Source organism: Nelumbo nucifera, chromosome 4 (assembly GCF_055504915.1).
Source record: "Nelumbo nucifera cultivar China Antique chromosome 4, China Antique-T2T, whole genome shotgun sequence".
NCBI classification, from domain to species: Eukaryota; Viridiplantae; Streptophyta; class Magnoliopsida; order Proteales; family Nelumbonaceae; genus Nelumbo; species Nelumbo nucifera.
In genome coordinates this window covers 68,462,258-68,480,725 of record NC_142652.1, presented here as the reverse complement: position 1 = coordinate 68,480,725, position 18,468 = coordinate 68,462,258, and the positions used below count along the sequence as shown (strand labels likewise).

At 35.3% G+C, this 18,468-nt stretch overlaps 1 long non-coding RNA gene across 3 annotated transcripts; it reads right to left on the bottom strand.

The window, feature by feature from the left end:
• Positions 1-8,362: 8,362 nt before the first annotated feature.
• On the bottom strand, positions 8,363-13,471 carry LOC104586052 (uncharacterized). Of its 3 annotated transcripts, none has more exons than XR_016085363.1 (4): positions 13,337-13,471; positions 12,878-13,158; positions 8,713-8,922; positions 8,363-8,527 (listed from the first exon to the last, which is right to left on the bottom strand). It is a non-coding gene; the product is annotated as an uncharacterized LOC104586052 (long non-coding RNA). The 3 variants fall into 3 exon arrangements; XR_016085364.1 differs by having other exon boundaries at positions 8,713-8,918; XR_733397.2 differs by lacking the exon at positions 8,713-8,922.
• Positions 13,472-18,468: the final 4,997 nt, after the last annotated feature.

The window sequence follows — 18,468 nt, the reverse complement described above, 5'->3', positions numbered from 1 at the left end:
AATTTAATAAATTAGAAGATTACAAATATAGGGACCAAGTGCAATTCTCTCTTTATACTTGGGTTACTAACCATTATGATGTATATTTGGGTATTGATGGCAAACTCGATTAAATTTTAGTTTAAATTATTAGTTTTCAAAAATTAAGAAAAGTTCCAAAATCTAAAACACAAGGTGTAGGGGTTAAGTCACCATTTCACTATTCATACTTAGGTTACTATTATTATAATGCATATTTTGACATTGATAAACAAATTGATTAAAGTATAATTTAATTTATTTACCTATGGATTCAATAACTTTTCTTAGTTTTCAAAAACTAAAAAATATTATCAATCCTAAATCACAAGATATAGGGGTATTTGGGGAACTAATTAATACAGTTCTGTATAGTGGGATCCATGTTGAATCTAGACATTTGGGGTACTCTTAGTAATTGGGGTACTAATTAAGCAATCAAGTCCTATATAGGTCCAATTTGGTGTGAAAAGCCAACTACTACTTGCTACCAATGCAAAATAGATTCAACGGAGACCCCTTTTAAGTTGAATGTGTGGAAATCCAATAGGGTACCCTCATTGCAATAGGGCCAGTACTATAACAAGCTTTGCTTGTTGAAAATAGTAGCATTTATTTCATTCTAAACACTCCATAGGATTCCAACCATTGTATACTTCTATATAATCTTTCCCGTTTGTACAAGGAGCAACTATGTTGTTATTGAATACATCCATGGTATCAAGAGGGAGAGAGTATTTCAATATTACCAATATGTAGGCTCAACTATTCAAGAAAGAAAGTGGTGATTGACATTCTCAACATTCTTTAAGTAATGAATGTCTAATTGATGAGAGATTGGAAGATTACCCAAGTTTTCATTCCATAGTGGAGCATCTAACTTGTGTTTGTTTTCTTCAAAATGACTACATAACAAAAAGCTTTAAGCCTTTATTTACATAGGTGTTTGGCATTGTTGGAAACATCACACCATTTTCTGAGAAAAATGGTGTTGGGCATGTGGAGTTTATAAGCACAGTTTTCATAGAAAATGGTGCTTGGAACCGGTGCTACCACATAGGCGTTTTTTGAGAAAACAACACTAGTTTTGTTTGGTACCAGTGTTGGTAGCAACGTTTTCAATATTGATCTTATTATCCAACTTCCAAGATGATGTCACATTAATGCCACGCCATTGCATTGTTGGAAGCAACACACTATTTTCCTAGAAAACACCAAATTTGGCGTTGCTCCAGACCACACTTTCCCGATTTCTAAGGCATGTTCTAGAGCAATGTTTTTTTCTGAGAAAATGGTACCAAACAAGAAAGCATTGCTTCTAGCATTGTTAGCACCCAATTTTTGCTCGGTCCCTTTACCTTACTTCTTTGTACCCCTCTCTTAGATCCCAAAAACCTAGAAACACAACCAGATCAACTTGAGACTTTCCAAAACCCAAAATGCCCTCCTTTAACATAATCCACAAGACAAAACAACCTTGAGATCAACATCAAAATCCGATCAAACATCATCCCCAAACTTGGAAAACTATAACTTAGTTACACGTCAATTTTCATAGATCACTGTTCATCATGCCAACTTCATTTTTAACACCCCTGATCTATGCGATATTGAAATTCTAACTCCTTCAAAATCAAATCCAACATATCCATTACCCCAAGATCACAAGGAAATAATCAACAAGCGAATCCTATAACAAATCTACAATGATTAACCGTAAAAAATGTCGAGATCCCATTTTGATGGCCCTAGATGATTACCAAGATCGACCATTTCTTTCTTAGATCAAAACCATCCACTTGACTCCATTCCCTAATCCATTCCTACCTACCAAATTATAGCTCAAAATTCCCCTATTTGACCCTCCATTAAGCCTAGATCCTATCTTAACAAATTTCTTTAATTAAAGCTTACCATCTGTCATCCCAACTTCATATGATTAATCATACCTTATCACTGTGTTTGAAGACCCAAAAAACCCCAGCACATTAGATTTCATGACTTAACACTTCCATTTGATCGTTGAAAAAGTAAGATTCCATTTTGGGCCCTCTTGTTGATTGGAAAACCATAAGCTAAAACCATGATTTGAACTAAACCTATTAACTTACACCTGTGATCAAAGATCCACCACTTCCATTAGATTCAGATTGTTCAAAAGTGCCAATCCACCAAATTTCATTCCAAAATTACCTTGTTTGACCATTTATCAAATAAAGTTTCTATTCCAGCAAGTCTTATTGACCTGAACTTATCAGCCATAGATCCCAATCATCTCGACTCTATTTGTCTGATCAGACCTCAACATTGTTTTCAAAGACCTAAAAAACCCCAACACACCAAATTTCACATCCTAATTCACCCATTTAACCGTTAAACTAGAAAGATACCATTTCAACGCACCAGATTAAATTGCCACATCATCTGTCCCAACCAGGAACCTTAAAAGGGTGATAGCGGATGTCAGACCCATTCTTGACCCATTAGAACACTTTGACCAATGAAACAAAGCATAATAAACCCAAAAAGCTCAAAATATCAAACACAACCCTACTTAAGAACAAGAAAAGACAAAATAACTTTTAAAAGTTCATCAAATTTACGTTTATTGCCACTGTCAGCCCCAAATACGGGGCTGCAACTTTTGGCACGCCCTAAGCTCCCATTGGACGCACAAAACCCATGAAAACCACCCCCAAATCGAAGAAAATGTTTCACCAAATAGGAAAGCTTGACTGGGCACCTATTTCTTTAAAGAATCTTTACCTATTTGTGAAAAAATCTTTGTGGAATCCCAAGCACTCTAGCTAAGCGAATTTAGACTTGACCCCCTCCCATTCTCTATAAATACTAATCTAATTCGAGATCAAGAGGGGGAGAAGAGAGGAAACCTAAGAGAGGCCCCTAGAGAGGGAAAAAAAGAGAGGAGGAGGGCAGTTTTCCAACTTCTGTAACACCTCATTCTACTTAAAATCCTGAAATCCCTAAAGCCAAGATCAAGCCTCATCCCTTGCTTTCCAGACTTAACACCAGAAACGCTCAACCCAGCTCCCGCCTTGCTCAAGTTCTGTTTGAAGACTTGTTAGTTGCTAGAAAGTTCGTTTCAAGGTCGTACACAAGAGGTAAGCCTCTCATCCCCCATCTCTTTGCTTTTAGTTTAGTTTCAAATTGCTTGAAGTCCTAAAATCCTATGAAACCTGCATTCCCATCTTCCTCCCGATTGAGAAAAAGTGGTAGAGAAGCGAGGGTCTTAGGGAAAATAGTACCTAAGACCCGATAACATCACCTCAAATCAATTCTAGGCGAAGTTGTGAACGTTTTTACTAGATTTCAGAAGCTTTGAGCAATCTTGTTAGTTCGTGTTTTACTAGAATTTGAGCTTGAATTACTCTTGTAGTGGGCTGATATAGTAGATTAGAGAGAATGATGCCTAACACCTTCCCTCTCCCAATCTTTTGGACCAAAAACCTTTTGGTTCGGTGCCTTACCCAGGGAGGATGGAGTCCCTATCAAGGACTTAAATCGAATCTGTTCAAACCCGAAAATGAGGGCCCATTTCCTCTAAAAAAATGGGTGGCAACTCCAACTCCTTGAGCCGGCCATGAGCTTCTCGGAGCTCATAAGCATTGTTTTCTCTTATGTGGCACCTACATGGCACCATTTTCTCAAAAAATGGCACCAATGCCAAACACCGCCTACATGAGTAAGACTAGGTGGGATTGCCGATCCACCCAATGCACCCAACCCTACCCTGCCAACTACCCACTTAGCACACCCAGTCTAGTCCTATCTACCACCCACCCAACAAGCCCAACCTAGCTCTACCATGCATGCCCACCCACCCACCTAGCGAGCCTAATACCGCCCTACCATGCAACATGCCCATTCCCACGTAAAAGTGTTGCCGAAAACATAGGAGTCTGTCAAGACACCCTGTCTTTTTGAAAATCTTTAAGAGAAAATGTTTTTAATATAAAAAAGGGTAAATTACAAAGACCCCCTATACTATGGTGTCAGTGACAAAGACCCCCCTGAACTTTTACTTAACCTGAAACTATGAAATTTGTAATTCGACAAGTTCAAGAGCAAAGTTTATTTGATTTCAAATACCAAATGTCCTTTCCATCCCCCGAGACCTTAACTATCTCCATGAATGATAATGAATACTCGAAAACCACGACTAAATTCGATGCATAATGATCGCCCATCAAATATTCTTTTACGAAATTGGCACACCTCTCTAGGATCTGCTTCCAGAGCTCCACTCCATTGGTCTTGATTGAGAATTTGCAATTGTCGCATAATAGTCCATCGTCTACTCGAATCTTGTGGTCACCAACGATTGGGTCTACTTTAGTCAATTTTTGGATTTTTGACAGGATTTTGAGGTGTGGTCACTATTGAGGATTCGTTGTTCTCATTGGAAGACGATGAGCGGTGGCCAAAAAATGGAAGAAAAGAAAGATGGAAAGGAAAAGGGGAAAATAGGGAAGGGGAAAGAGAGAGAGAGAGAGAGAGGATGATGGAAGGTTAGCTATCGCCGTTGGTTTGAGTAGAGAAGATAGTGATCTTCACCTAAAAGGGTATTTTGGGTATAGTTCACAATTAAATCAAACATGTGAAATGATGTGTAAACAGTCTGTAACGGAGACTTAACGGGAAGGGAGTTGTGCAACAATTGTCAAAAATAGTAGGGATACTTTAAGTACTGAAATAGTAGGGGTATAGATAGTCAATTTCTTAAACCTTAGGGGTAGTTTAAGAAATTTGCCCTTCTTTTTTATTTTATTAGATAACTTTGTATTAATGCTTTTTTTTTAATTAATTAGTTAATATTATTGTTAAAATTAATAATTTTTATGAGTTGAGGCATTTATTGTGCATAATGCCCATACTACACAAGAGACATATATAAAATAGAGAACCCATTAAAAATGATATAAAAATAAAAAATTAATGAAAATTTAAAATATAAAATATGTTTTATCACTTACACGAGGAAGACAAGCTAAATAGGTCTATATTGACCCATTTTTGAAAACAGTTCCGATTCATCTAGAAACCCGTAATATATACACAACATACAACAACAACAACATTTATCTAACAACTATTAAAAGTTAAGAAATAAATAAAAATCAGTAGTTCATAAATTGAAAAACTAAAGTACAATTTAATTCTATTTAAATATACTTAATATATAATAAGATAATTAAAATTAATAATAAAAAGTAAAAAACTATGAAAAGTAATAAAATAAATCATTTACATTCCATATAAAAATTAATTAAAATAATGTCATAAATACTCCTTAGGGATTACCATTTATGACTTAGCCCAACCTTGGGCTTAAGCCCAACACATAATGTGGGCAATACGGCTGTAAAATTAATAAAAAAATACTAAAAAGTTAATAAAAAGTATTAAATTGTAGTAGCATTTTCTAGCAACTATTAAAAATTAAGAAATTAATATAAATTTGTATTGATAGGATGATTAAAATTAATAATAAAAAGTAACAAATCGTTTACAACTTTGCCTATCCCGATTAGATCAATAAATTTCTATACTCAAGCAACTATTTTTGTTTTGAGTTTGGTCTAGTTGCACTAAGCCCACATATAATGTGGGTAGTAGGGCTATAAACGGATCATATTCAAATCAAATCCAGCTACATCCACATCAACATCTGATTATAAAATTTCTAGATCTGCACCAACATCTGATTATTATTATGTTGGATTTTGAATTTTAACATATAAATGCATATATGTATAATTATATAAAATATCTATGTTTATACAATAATTATACTACATATACAAAATAATAATTTTTTATTAGATATAGATTTTAATCAAATTAGATGGGGCTAAATTCACATCAAATCGAATTATTAACTAAATGCAAGTTCTAACATCCAAATTTGGGATAGTCGGATTCAAAGTCTAATTTGGTATTGAAACATTCAAAGTCCAATGATGGCCCGAGTAGATATTGCCCAAGCTAAGGAACCACTAATAAGATCAACTTGGAAGTTATATGCGTATATGGTAAAATTTATTATATAATATTTAGATAACAAATTTTATATTAATATATATAGAAATGTTATATGTTTTTTATACTAGACTAGAATTAAATAAAAATATTAATTTATAAAAGAAACCATAGTTTTATAATTAACACAAGCAAGCATGTAGGTCTAGACAAATATTATTACACCTAAGGCGTGGCGTAGGTGTTGGAAGGGTTAGGATTCATCATATGGACGGCTGAACCATGCTAGATGGTTGGGCAAATTTTCAAAAATTTCCTAATCATTATGAGAATTGAATTCCCTATGTTTTGAAAAACTACATTTTTTAATATTGGTTTTGCATTGAACCGAACCGGATTTGAAACCAAAGAGGGAGATTTATACCTAATACATATACCATAAACATAGGTCCCAAGGTGGAAGTTCATGCCCAAATCAATCCTAAAACCAGCCTCCACTGAACATGGCATAGTGTATAAGTGAAATTGATTCAGCAACACAGTTTTCAACAAAACTACAACCCAATTGCTTGGATCGAACTGGGGAAGGTGAGCCTAAAATTCCTCTGAATTTTCGTTATAGGGTTTATTGGAAAACAAAAGAGAAGAAAAGAGAACAAGAGAGAGTGGTCTTCTAGTCTAGTCCGCCCTCTTCTGCTTTTATCCTTATGGAACACTCTCCTAATCAAATTAGGAGATTATCCAAATCTAATTTGGATCTAGACGCTATTAAGAGATAAGCTTTACCCTCTTAAGAGAATGGGTGCTTCATACCCATTTCCAAACCCATATTTGACCTATAGCACATGATGACATATTACTTAATCTTATTAATTATTCCTTTAAAGGCCCATGACCCAATACGTCGCATGGCCAACTTAGGCCTGATTTGTATGGCGTGGGACCCCACAATGACCTCACATAAGTCCACATGGGTTCATCCCAGCCTCTATGAAAAGGCTTAGCTGAATTTACTACTAAACGTAGTGAAACCCTAAGCACATCACTATGGGCTCAATATGGGCACAACATGGGCACAACATTTACACCTAAATGATCATTGAATTCAGCAATCCTATGAAGATCCAAGGATAATGGACTTAAGTAAGATAAAACCCATCAAGTAATCAGCCCTATAATGGTCTCTTACACTTAAAATTTTGGTCCATAATGATCAAACACTACCTGACAGGGAATGACCTCTCCCCTAGCTGCAAGGTGCAGTGTCACACTCTCTGCTCGGATGGATCCCAGGAATTAAAACATTTTGCAAACATTTTTAGATCCTCAGACTGCCTCAACATACCCAGGTTTGGACCCTTGATGGATTTCACTAATTGGCATATCAAAGACACCCAAATCCAACACTTAGTGTAGTACCATAATCAAGTCTAAGGGTTATGTGTAACTTTCCAGATTTACCCATCAATCTCCAAAGTCTAAGGCATAATTAGAAAATGGTTTGGGTTTAGTATTTCATTCAAACACACACTGCATGTGCTTTGGATCTAACCCTAGCAGTTGAGACAAGCTGCCACAACTTCTTTGGCAGCACATCAGTGTCAACCTTAGCGGGATAAACTCCCCAAGTCTATCCAACGACTGAGAACATTCTAAACTAACACGAATCTCATAAGTGTCTAATTTAAAGGGTAATTTCACTGAAACATACCAATATCAACATAAAACAATAATGTTTTCTTAAAGGATAATTTCATAAAAGCATACCAATATCAACATAAAACAATAATGTACCACTACAAGAAAATTCACTTTTAGCGACGGTCAAAATTGCCGCTAAAAGTCTTTAGAATTACCGATAGAACCTTTACCGACAACTGCCAAACAGCCGCTAAAACATGTCACTAGAAGTTCTAGCGGCAATTTTTGCGACTACCGATATAACTCTCAAAACTATCTCTAGAATGAGAGTTTTAGCGGTAGTTGACGATTGATGGTAAATAGACAAACGACTGCCACTATAAGTTCAATGACTATTTTGGCATATATTGTTTTTAGCGACAGTCGATATCACCTTTAGCATCAGTTCTGACTACCGCTAAAGGTTTCCAATATGGCGTCGAAAATACATATAGCGGCAGTAAAAAAAAAAAAAATTAGCAGTAGTCATGAATGCTGTTAAAGATCCTAATTTAATTTTTCCCACCTGCCAAAATAATCTAGAATTTTGTCCAAAATCCAAATAACATGTATTTGTTTTAAATTATTAAATAAAGTAGCAATTTCTTTCAAATAAGCTATTATATCTTCATTTGAAGTTAAATGCAAAAAATCAAAACATCAATTACAAATAAAATATAAACATCCATTCTCCATTCAAAACATTTAAGTCACAAATACATAAAATACAACTTTTATCATCCATTCTCAAAAACATATAGTTTCATTTATAACACTTGGTATACAAAAAACTTCTTCTGATTCTCAAAATTCCAACAAAGATGAATTCCTGTACAAAAGATGAAAACAATTGTAAATAAATCTGAATCAAAATCATAAATAAGAAAATATCAATTATGCAAACAAATTAGAAAAGTATTAACCACAATGATCAAAAACTTATGAAAATTAATTCCTGCTAACCAAGGCTTGTAGACAAAAACTTCTTCTCAGTCTTAACTTTTGTGAGATTACCTCTTGGTTTTTGCAGGTGGAGCCCTCTCCAGCTACTGGTACCTTCTCCAAGCTTCAAAGCACCTCAATTGTTTATTTCATTTTCTTTACTGGGTTGACAAAGAATGCTTTTCTACAACATTGTTGAAATTATTTAAGAATGGATTGATGAAATCTGTCTTTTACAGTGATAGTATTATGTCCTTAATTTTCTTGACCTCCATCTTCTACCTTGCATTTCATGTAGAAGGAAATTGTGAACTCCTTTTTTGTAAAATTTTAGCTCTGATTCTTCTGTGAATTCAAATTAATGGCACAGTCTGAAGACAAGAAGACAAAGGTTCTACCTACTATATCATATCTTATCACCATAACTTGGTTTATCTCAAAGAATGATAAGATATCAAAACTTGCAATTGACAAAATAAGCAGAACACCCTATCTTACCACCAATAGATTAGATCTGGATGAGGATTTAAGCTAGAAGTATTTTCCAATTATCTTGTAGCGCCACATGAACACAGGTGGAGACACACCAGGAGCATACCATAGGTAGGTCCAAGAGAAATTGCTAATAAACTCTAATACCATAGGTGGGGACACACCTTTAATATACAGCCTTACAGGAACTAAAGTAGTTTATCTTTTTGAAAGTCTTATTCTTAGTGAATTCTTGCTTCATCACCTCCATTAATACAAATTTTACCATTTCTCAAAAGAAATATATATATGCAAGAAATTCCATTTCGACATTGCTGGACTCCGCTTGCATCTATATGCCATTTATATGTTCATGTAAATAACAATGCATACTATATGTAAAAACTAAATATATGAGATGCAGGGTATATTACAAAAAGGAATTAACCATAGCTATGAGTTGCTTAGTCAAAGAGAAATGTCATGGAGGAGAGAGATAAAAATTTAAACCTGGATGAATACATTGAACCAAATAACTTTATCTTATTTCTATATTTTAGGAATGAATATGCAAGGAGTTCCATTATATTCCTAATGCAAGGAAGGAAATCTATTTTAACTGAATCGAAAGACTGTGATATATGACATACTTGTAGTAACATGGACCTATCATATTCTACATAAAGGCCTTTCTCCTTGTTGCTGAACAAAGGAAACAAAAATTAGTGTCTAAACCAATATTTTTGAACCATCATTGACCTGGACGGTCAGACCGTTCGGCCGAAAAACCGTCCAAGCAACCGGTTCCATATCCGCTTCCCAGTGCAACCCCTATTTTGCATGCAAGATACCCTGACAATAAATTAGCAATGCCATCCCCCTTGATGGGGACACTGTCAAATACACAAACACCTGGAAGGAAATGGGTTGCTCCTAAAGATGTGATCGAGAAAACTGTTGAGAGGATGCAAAAGAGAATGATCAAGAACAGGGAGTTTGTCATGAACTAGGAAGCAGGCATACACCAATGAGCTTGAGAACAAGGTTTCATGTCTAGAAGAGAAGAATGAAAGGCTTAAAAAATAGAAGGAACTAGAAAAGATATTGCCATGTGCACCACCTCCTGAGCCAAAGTATCAGTTTCGAAGAACAAGCTCAACACCTTTTCGATGTGTTTATATGGACGTTTGATTGAGTTGCATGGGTGGTTTTCATCAATTAAGATGCTAGGTTGATACATATGGTACACTACAAAAAGTATTTCAGTATGTTGATTCCATAACACATGGAGTGTGCTGTGAGTACATTACACTTTTTGCCTAATAGCTATTGTTTTTCTATTTTATATTCATAATGTATATGTGAGCTTAATGTATATGTACACGTACATGTTAGTATAGGGAATACACTAAGATACCAAAATATGACATGCCTTGTCTAGCATGACTTGACCATACTAAAATTAAATATGACTTTATGCATTTACTACTTAACCATGACCTAACTACAAATTTAAAAATTGTCATTTGTGCACTATATAGTAAAGCACAAGAAAAGGAAAAATTGATACCATATCATGAAGTTTCTAATATCTGAACCATTCTTGGAACAATGGGTTTTCGGAGGACAGGAAAAATCCCATTATCTTCTCAATGCATATATGAATGGTAACTAGAAGAGCTAATACTTTTTATTTACCATAATGCACAAGACAAAAATCATTAACAAACATAAATTGCATTTAAACATACACTGTTTATAGCTTATTTTCAATTATTTCTTTTCTGATATTTCTTGTATGCTTTGATGAATCTTTTGTAGCTGCACATGGAAGATTTATGCAAACAAAGTGTTGAACATGGGATCCATCTACAACTTCTGGAGACAGTTGAACAAAAAACAAAAGCAAGCCAAACAAAGATACCTTCAAGTGTTCTACAATCTCCAATTTAGAAGCTTGGTGAATCGGTTTACTTTAGGTATTAATTAATAATTGGCTAAAAAAATAAAGAAGTTTCAATAATTGCTTGTTTTCATTGATATTGACATCATTGTAGGCAAATAATGTACTAATACCAAGTGATGAAGCCCAACAACAGCCAGCTCCTAAGCCAAAATCCCAGGCAACACAAGGCATGTTATCTCCATCATAAAGTAACTAAAGGACACTAGTAGGGATGGCAATTTCGTGGGAATTTTCGGGTATCCAACCCGTCCCAATCCTAATAGAACCTGTTTATCAAAACCCTTTAGGGTTTGGGATGGGTTTGGAATTTTAGATAAAAACCCTATAGGGTTTGGGACGGGTTTGGGTTTTGACTTTAGGGTATCCAATACCCGATACCCGGGATGCATAAACATGAACCTATTATATTATATATCATGCACAAATTTATAAATTTTAAGTACTAAGATAATTATTCTATTATTAATATTTTATTTGTATAAATTTTTTGGGATTAAAATCATCATTTGATGTAAATTTGGATTGGATAGATTGCTTATTTCATTTAGTTATAAAATGCTAATTTTAAATATTATTTCTTTTAATTTTTAGTTGGAATTGTTAATCATATACATGTATTGATTGTTTTGATGAACACAAAAGTTAAAAAAATCTATTTTATTTCATTATATAACACAAAAGGCGAGATGGCTTAGTGGCTTAAAGTAGTGTTAAGAGATTTGGTGTTATCATTAATTGATTCGGGTTCAAGTCACACTATAAGCATTAAGAAACTTTTTTTAGTAGAAAACATTTGGTCAAGGGGTTTAACGGGTGGGAGGGGTTTAATGGGTTTGGGAAATTGAAAGGAAAAGTTAGACGGGTTTGGAATCAGGGATACATAGACGGGTTAAGGAATGGGTAGGACAAATTGTACGAGCACCCTACCCGTTGCCATTCCTAGACACCAGCCTTGTGTGTATAAAATCACAGTTAATTATTTGTTTCATCTTTTATTTGAAATTAGTCTGAAAATATAAAGAACAATGACCCCAATGGAGTTTCAATATTGAACTTCTTATGTTGTTTTTTTTTATAAAATTTTGTATTCACTATTTTACATGGTTGTTTCTTGCTTTGTCTATACCAAATGCTCATCTTCTCAACTACAAAGGTAATGATAATCCCCTATCAACTCTACCCTACATTGCTTCATTCTCTCTCAATGATAATCCCCAATCAACCCTAGCAATGGTGTTTGGATTTTACCCTGCTTCAACTCAGAAGAGCACTCTTCTCAGGAATGACCATGTCGTAAGAACTAACAACATTTAATTATCAAAACATTTTGGCTGGTTATCAGGACCCAGAAGTTGGGCCATCATGTGAAATGAAATCAAGACCCAGAAGAGCATTTTTCTTCACCTGTCCCATAAGAAAATTGAATTCTCTTCTCTAACAATAATGGACTGGTCTCATTCTCTATTACTTCCTCTATTTCTCTCTCTACCATTGTTTGGCCTTCACACGCTCCAAGATATTTCAAAACCCAAAAATTTAGTATAAATGGCAATACCTTCAATTACAAGAACTATAAGGTCACTATCAGTAAAACTACTACTCTAAACTTCCCATCTCAACTGATCCTTGATCCCTCATTCAACCACAATTCGAATTCCCAAAACAAGAACAATTCAAGTCCACATTTCTTTAGATCATCTATCAAAATCAGGGAAATATAAAAAGGAAGATGGAAGAATAAAATTTAAAATAAAATTGAAAACAGAGAAGATGTTGAATATTATAAAAGAAGTATAATACCTGTTTATGGTATGGTCCAATAATGACATAATTTGAGATGTTTCAATTAGTTTGCAAGCTCAATTCTGGTTTTTCTCGGAACCCATAAAGTACAACCCCTTTCTTTACATCATCTCTAATCTAAATCTCATCAACAAAGATAGAACTTGCCTTTAACAACCACGACCAATTTGGTCCCAATGTCAAATGATAGTTCCCATAATATCCATACCACAAACTCAACGAAACTGCAAGAAACCCTAGCAACGGATTTTAGGCTTGGATAATCATTTATTGAAACCCTAGCAATGAAGAGAGAAAGAAAACAGCATCAGACGTAGTTGCATAATCATCTAAGGTGCAAAACGATGAAGAAGAATGAATGGAAGGATTTGAGTGGGAAAGGAAGATTTCAGAGATTGAGATTGAGAGAGAGAGAGAGAGACAAAGAATGAAAGAAAGAGAAAGAGAGGAGATTACCTATTTGACACTGGCGTCGTCGTTGGGTGCCGACCAGTTGTCACAGTGGTGAGAGGTTGATTCTAAGAGAGAAAGAGAATGATAGGAGCACGGTGTGGATAAAATTAGAAAAGGGATAGACAAGGGGGAAATTCCAATTCGTGCTTTACACAATTGCCCCTATAAACTATTATTTTTTAGCGGCAACCCACCTTTAGTCACTTTTAAAACTGCCGCTAAAAGCAAATTTGTTGCAGTGTACTTTTATTTATTTACAATAAATATATTTGTACATCAGTCTAATTGGAGATAAGGGCATATAATATTGTGAGCTCCGGGAAATTCATGACCGGCTCAAAGAGTTGGAGTCGCTATCAATTTTTTAGAGGAAATGGACTCTCATTTTTTGGTTTGAAAATATCGATTTAAGTCTTCGATAGTGACTCTGTTTTCCATGGAAAAGGCACACAACCAAGATATTTTGGGTTCTAAGGATTGGAAGAGGGAAGGTATTAGAAACTCTTCTCTCCAAGCTATTGTCGCAGCCCAACACGGGAGTTGTCCAGGCTCAGTTTCTTTCAAAGAAAATAGAAATGGTTGCAAAAATTTCTTAAATCTGGAGGAACATGCTTTCAACATCTCCTAAGACCGATTTTGAGGTGATTTTATCGGGTCTTAGGTACTGATTTCCCTAAGACCCTCGCCTCTCTGCCTTTACTCACAGTCAAGAAGAAATTGCAAGCAATGGTTCTCCAACATTTCAGAACCTCAAGCAACCCAGAAAAACTAAAAAAGACGTACCTTTCGTATGTGCCTTTACGAGAGTTTTTCAGTAGCTAGAAATGAGGTAGAATGAAGTTTGAATGGGTTCTTGAGCTAGGGAGTGCTTTTGGTTGCAGCAACTTCTACTTGAAAATGGACGAGGCGAATTTGGAATCTGGGGTTTAGATTATTTCCTAGTTTCAGGTGAACAAGAGGTAGTATGGGTTGGGAGAAAGCTCCCTTCTCTCTCTTTTTTCTCTCTCTAGGGGACTCCCTCAGGTTTTCTCTCTTCTGTCCCTTCCTCAGGTTTCCTTTCTAGTCCCTTCCCCAAGCTTGAGCTGGGCCTTTATTTATAGAGAAAATGGAAGGAGATGGGTCTGAAATTCGCTCAGCTATAGTGTTTGTGACTGAGTAGAGTTTTTTCACTGAAATAGGCAAAGATTCTTCAAAGAAATAGGTGTACAGTCAAGATTTCTTGTTTGGTGAAAAATTTTCTTCGATTTGGAGGTGGTTTTCATGGGGTTTGTGCGTCCAATGGGAGCTTGGGGCGTGTCAGACGTTGCAGTCTCGTATTTGGGGCTGTTAGCGGTAAAAAATGTAAATTTGATGAACTTTTAAAAGTTATTTTGTCTTTTCTTGGTCTTAAATATGGGTCTGTTTAGTATTTTGAGCTTTTTGGGTCTGTTAGGCTTTGTTTGATTGGCCCAGGTGTTCTAATGGGTTAAGAATGGGTTTGACATCAGTCATCACTCTTTTAAGGCTTTAGGTTGGGCCACATGACATGGCAATTTAATCTGGTGCATCGAAATTGTATATTTCTAATTTAACGGTCAAATGAATGAGTCTGGTCATGAAATTTGGTGTCCTAGGACTTTTTGGGTCTTTGAACACAGTGGTGAGGTCTGATTGGACAAATGGGGTCGAGATGATGGAGATCTATGGTTGACAAGTTCGGATTTATGAGATTTACTGAAATAGAATCTTTATTTGATGAAGGGTCATATTGAGGAATTTTGGGATGAAATTCGGTGGGTTGGCACTTTTGATCATCCTAAATCTAATGGAAGTGATGGATCTTTGATCAAGGGTGCAGATTGATTGATTTAGTTCAGATCATGGTCTTAGCTTATGGTTTTCCAATCAACGAGAGGGTTCGAAATGGAATCTTACTTTTTCATGGTTAAATGGAGGTGTTTGGTCATGAGATTTGACATGCTAGGGTTTTCTGGGTCTCTAAACATAGTGGTAAGGTCTGATTTGTCATGTGAAGTTGGGATGATGGATGGTAGGCTCTAATTAATGAGATTTGCTGGAATAAGATCTAGGCTTGATGGGGGGTTAAACGAGGAAATTTTGAGCTACAATTTGGTAGGTAGGCCTGGATTAGGGTGAGGAGTCAAATGGATGATTCTGATCTGAGAAATGTATGGTCGATCTTGGTTATCATTAAGGCCATCCGAATGGGATCTTGATGTTTTTGTGGTTAGTTGTTGAAGATTCATGGTGGGATTCGCTATTTGATTATTTCCTAGTGATTTTCGGGTGATGGATATGTTGGATTTGATTTTGGAGGAGTTTGAATTTGGATATCGCATAGATCGAAGCCATTAGAAAGGAAGATGGCGTGATGAATGGTGGATCTTTAGAGTTTAGTCATGAAAATTGATGTGTAACTAAGTTATAGTTTTTCAAGACTAAGGATGATGTTTGATCAAGGTTCTTGTTTGTCCTATGGATTGTGTCAAAGGAGGGTTTTTTTGGGTTTGGAAAGTCTCAAGTTGATCTGGTTGTGTTTCAAGTTTTTGGAGTGCAAAAGGGGAGTACACAGAGGTAAGGTGAAGAGACCGAGCAAAAATTGGGTGCTAACAAATGTCTAACACTAGGCTAGGCGAAACAACCTTAAAACTACTAATACACTATCAAAATTTTCAATGGGCTACAGAATGGGTGTAGCCCATCTTTCATTACTCTTTTGGCTTCAATATTATCAAAAATAGTTAAAAAAACCCAAAAATAATGCATACATGGGTTGCACTCGGTTTGGTTTAGTCCAATTATGAATGTTACGATGCATGCAACTTGGGTGAGTTGAGTCAAGATGAAGATCAATCCAAGCCTAATCCAAAGTCTTAAACCTTAAGTTTGGGCTTAGAGTAATTTAATTATGACTAAAATAGTTAACTATAGAATAATTTAATTATAACTATAGCCTAATTTTATATATTCGTTGATCTTTAAATTTTAAATATTTAAGTGATATTTAATTATTTACAAAGATTGAAACATTTAATCATTAATAAATTAAAATAAATAAAATAGAGCACTAAAAAATAATATGGGAAAAATAGTTATTTTATTAAGTAATTAGCAATAATTTATTGTGCTTATTAAAAATATTAATATAATTAATCCAAATTATTAAATTAGTAAAATGATTTTGTAACAAACTTTTAAAATAAAGATTTAATTGATTATATCACTTTCCTTGATAAATCCCATGCATTTCATAGGTCCCCATTAGTAATTTATGGAAAAAATAAAGTATCAAAAAGATTCTCATGGGCATGGAAAGGTATCTTAATTGTCGAGATGTTTTATATAAAAAGGAATATGTAAGAATAGTGGTACACGACTACAGATTTGAACAAAAAAGAAAAGAAAAATTAGAAGAGAAGAGAGATGAAACCCTTTGAATTTATATACATAGTTTCCTAATTGTGAAAGAACTTTAATGCTTAAATGGCAAGATAAGATAATTAAAACTAATCTTAGATAAGATAGAATAGGATTAAAACTAATCCTACTAGGAAATCTGATCCTAATCAAAGACTTAATTAAATCTAAGTACAACTCAAGCTGTCACACGAGTTCACTAATGTGAGGTCTACAGTTTCCTACACTCCCCCTCAAGTTGGGAGTAGATGTTTGTGATTCCCAACTTGCATAGGTCTTCTTCTAACTTCTTTCTTGAAATAGCCTTGGTGAGAAGGTCTGCAAGCTGCATGTCGGAGGTGATGTAGGGGAGACATACTTCTTGAGATGTAACCCTTTCTCTAATAAAATGTTGGTTCACTTCAATATGCTTAGTTCTGTCATGTTGTATTGGATTATGGGCTATATTAGTGGTATCTTGGTTATCACAGTACAACATTAGGGGTTTCTCATAAACAATACCCAATTCCTCAAGTAATGATCTTAACCATAGAATCTCAACCACACTGTTTTCCATGGACCTATATTCAGATTCAACACTAGAACGAGAGATAATATTTTGCTTCTTACTCTTCCAGGAGACCAGATTACCTCTTACAAAGGCACAGTATCCAGAGGTAGATCTTTGATCATCCACACACCCAACCCAATCAGCACCTGTATAGACTTCTATCTTCATGTGGTCATTTTTCTTGAACAAAATGCCTCTACCTAGGGACATCTTCAAATATGCTAATATCCTTTCAACTACAAGGAGATAAGTAGTTTTGGGAGAGTGCATATACTGACTTACTACACTGACTGCATAACTGATGTCAGGTCGTGTGAGGCAAAGATAGAGAAGTTTTCCAACTAACCGTTGGAACATAGCTTTATCTTCAATAGGTGTGTCTGCAGGCTTAACTCCCAACTTTCCTATTTCTTCTAGCAGGTCAATGGCATACTTTCGTTGAGAGACAAAAATCCCATGCTTGGATCTAGCTACCTCAATGCCCAAGAAGTATCGTAGTTCCCCTAGATTTTTCACCTCAAACTCTTGATGAAGAAGTTGCTTAAGAGACTCAATTTCACCAGTATTTCTCACTATTACTACAATATCATCCACATACATAGTAAGCAAAGTTACGAAAGAATCCAATCTCTTAATAAATAAGGTGTGGTCTGACTGGGCCAACACATATCCAAACATATCAAGGCTCGTCTGAATCTATCAAACAAAGCTATGGGGATTGTTTTAGTCCATATAAAGCTTTGTTCAACCATCAAACCTTTTTTTCTATCTCCGTACCAAAAAAACCAGGAGGCAACTGCATGTAAACTTCTTCCTGTAAGTCTCCGTTGAGAAAGACATTTTTAACATCCATTTGATACAACGGCCAAGAGTAACTAGCCACAAGAGATAGTAAGACTCTGTAGTGGTCATCTTTGCTACTGGTGCAAAATTTTCTAGGTAGTCAATACCATATGTCTGAGTAAATCCTTTTGCAACTAACCGGGCCTTATACCTTTCAACGAAACTATTAGCCTTATGTTTCACAGTCATGAGGGCATCCATTTCTGCTTTTATTGCATCTTTCCACTCTGGTACTTCTAATGCTTCCTGTATTGTTCTGGGAATGGGAATATCATCAATGGATGCAAGAAAAGACTTATAAGAGAGAGACAAATGATCATAGGAC